General features: G+C 47.3%; 1 non-coding gene across 1 annotated transcript; it reads right to left on the reverse strand.

The window, feature by feature from the left end:
* Nucleotides 1–2,750: 2,750 nt before the first annotated feature.
* Nucleotides 2,751–2,889, reverse strand: LOC133925666 (small nucleolar RNA Z247). Its single transcript, XR_009910943.1, has one exon. It is a non-coding gene; the product is annotated as a small nucleolar RNA Z247 (small nucleolar RNA).
* Between the last annotated feature and the right edge of the window lie 441 nt (nt 2,890–3,330).

Here is a 3,330-nt window from a genome sequence, read left to right on the forward strand (position 1 = left end):
GAGTGTTGTCACAGCTTCTTGCTTTGAGCTTGCAACAATTATGTCATCCACATATATAAGAATAAACATAACTGTACTGCCATGATTATAAAAGAACAATGAAGTGTCAGCTTTAGAACCCTTGAAACCTAACTCAATAAGCTTCTTACTCAGTCTAGAATACCAAGCCCTTGGTGCCTGCTTCAATCCATATAATGCCTTATCCAATTTACAAACATAATTAGGAAAGGATGCACTTTCATAACCAGGAGGTTGTCTCATATAAACTTCTTCTTCAAGTATACCATGTAAAAAAGCATTTTGCACATCTAATTGCCTAAGAGACCATCCTCTAGATACTGCTATGGACAAGATAATACGTATAGTGGCTGCCTTGACTACAGGACTGAAAGTATCTTCATAATCAATGCCATATCTTTGCTTAAAACCTTTAGCAACTAGACGAGCTTTATATCTATCTAGACTGCCATCCTGTTTTCTCTTAATTTTATACACCCATTTACAATCTATCACATTTCTCCCCTTCTGAGGCGGAACCAAATGCCAAGTCTTATTATTTTGCAGAGCTAAGTACTCAGCATCCATAGCAATTTTCCAATTATTATCCCTTAATGCTTCCTCTAAATTATTTGGTTCTCCAGTACTAGAAAAACAGCCATATTTAACAGTACCATCTGTGTAAATTTTCTCCTTACGTATGCCACTTTGTAGCCTTGTGACCGGACGCTGTGCAGGGGCTGCTGTAGCACTGGTCGCCGCCTGCTCCCGTGTGGCCGAGCGCACAGGAGAGCATGGTGCGCTTGAGCCCGTCGCAGTCGGCCACACGGGACCCGAAGACTGCCCAGCATCCTTGGACGAAGGCGCGATAAGTGTCGACGCGGTCTGCACATCTGCAGGTCCTGGGGCGACTACTGGAGGCGCCAAATCCTCAGCGTGTTCCGCACCGCCAGCACCTGAATTCTGTGCACCATCATTTCCTGCTGTATCTGCCTGAAAATCTCCACCGTCTTCAGAAATATTAGTAGGAAACACAGGAGAATTACTCAAGTGGTTAGACGATTGATCAACCCCATTAGTAAAAGAATTAGGATTCAAGAGAGAGGAAGGGAGGAGATTGATCTCGGACTGGAAACGCCTCCCTGCATTGGAACCAAGTTTCTCAAATGGAAAAACATTCTCATCAAAAACGTCATCCCTAGAGATATAAACACGGCCTGAAGTCGGATCAAGACACTTGAATCCTTTATGAAAGGCACTATATCCCAAAAATGTGCATTGCTTAGAACGAAATTCTAGTTTGTGAGCATTATAGGGTCTCAAATTAGGCCAACATGCACACCCGAATACACGCAAAGAAGTGTAATCCGGTTTTTGATGGAATAAGCGTTCGAGGGGAGTTTCATAGGACATGACACGACTAGGAGTACGGTTGATCAAATATGTGGCAGCCAAGAAAGCATCGTCCCAAAATTTGAGAGGCATGGAAGCATGGGCAAGTAGAGAGAGTCCTACTTCCACGATGTGGCGGTGTTTTCTTTCGGTAGAGCCGTTTTGCTGGTGTGCATAGGGGCATGAGACATGATGTGTGATACCTATTTTGGAGAAAAAGGAGTGCAACTTTTGATACTCGCCACCCCAGTCAGTTTGCATAGTAATGATCTTGCGATCAAAAAGACGTTCTACAAGGCTTTGGAACTCATGGAATTTCTGAAAAACTTCAGATTTAAACTTCAAAACATAAATCCACGTGAATTTGCTGTAATCATCAATAAAACTCACATAGTATTTATTGCCACTACATGAATCGGGAGCAGGACCCCAAACATCAGAATAAATGAGCTCCAAAGGATGAGTAGACACATTATGAGATGTGGAATAAGGTAATTGATGACTTTTGGCCTTTTGACAGGCATCACAAACTGACTGTTTATTTGACTCAAAGGAACAGGGAAGATTAAAAGTGCTAATGACTCTCTCCACAATAGGAGTTGCAGGGTGACCTAAACGACGATGCCATTGCTCAACCGATGGCCGAATGGCAGCACAAATCTGCTTTATTTTCTTTATGGAGGAGGGCGGTGGTAGGGGGTAGAGACCTCTACGGCATGGTCCTTTAAGAAGAATGCTCTTCGTGGCCTGATCCTTGATCACAAAAAAATTAGGGTGAAATTCAAGAAAGGCTGAATTATCAGAAGCTAGCCGATGAACAGATAACAAATTCTTGCTAGCATGCGGTGCATAAAGGATATTTTTGAGGATTAGATCTCGACTAGGGGTTTTTACAACCGAATGACCAACATGAGTAATCTCCATACCTGAACCACTCGCCGTATGAATCTGGTCGTTCCCTTTGTACTTGTCACGCACGGTTAGTTTCTCCAGTTCTCCCGTGACATGATCGGTAGCTCCAGTGTCCGTGTACCAATTTGTGTCCACCTCGTAGGATGACACAGCTGCTCCTGCATAACGTTCATCAGGCACATAATTTTCATCATACCTATGCCAACAATCCGGAGCCGTGTGCCCTTTCTTCTTGCAAACCTGGCACTTGGGCCGGTTGTCAACGCCTCTGTTGGCGTCGAGGTTCTGTCGGGGCGAACTGTTGGTGCGCCCACGCCCTCGGTTGCCACCATTGCGACCAGGATGGCTGCTAGGGCGTGGTCCTCGGCCATGCTGTCCTCCACGGCCTCGGCCTGCCCAGTTGGCCGAGTGTTGCGCCTCAGTTCCTCCTCGGATCAACTCCAGCCGCTGCTCGAAGCTAAGCAGCTGTGAGTAGGCCTCGGCGTAAGTCAGTGGCTCCACCCGCGCAACCAGAGAGGTCACAACAGGGTTGTATTCCTCATCCAGCCCGGCAAGAATATAGGAGATGAGTTCGTCGCTGTCGATGGTTTTGCCGGCGTTGGAGAGCTCGTCGCCGAGGGCACGCATTTTGCCGGCGTATTCGGCAATGGAGAGTTCTCCCTTCTTGGTTGTGGCGAGGGCGATCCTCGTGTTTACGGAGCGGGCCTTAGTCATAGATGAGAACGAGGTCTCAATGACAAGCCACGCCTCCGCCGCCGTCTTGCAGCTGGACACTTGAATCAGAACATCGCGAGACAGGTTCGTCAGCAGGAATCCGAGCACCTGCTGATCGGTGGCCACCCATTCTTCGTATGCAGGGTTGACGACGACGGTGTTCTTCTCTCCAGTGATTTCCTTCGCGGGGGCCTTGGATGCGCCAGTGAGGAAGCCCTCCAGGCGCGCGCCCCTCACTACGGCAAGGGTTTGCGCTTTCCATAGCGCATGATTGGCTTTGGTAAGCTTCTCAGAGATGGCCTGGCTAAAGAGTGG

Source organism: Phragmites australis, chromosome 7 (assembly GCF_958298935.1).
Source record: "Phragmites australis chromosome 7, lpPhrAust1.1, whole genome shotgun sequence".
Classification (NCBI taxonomy): domain Eukaryota; kingdom Viridiplantae; phylum Streptophyta; class Magnoliopsida; order Poales; family Poaceae; genus Phragmites; species Phragmites australis.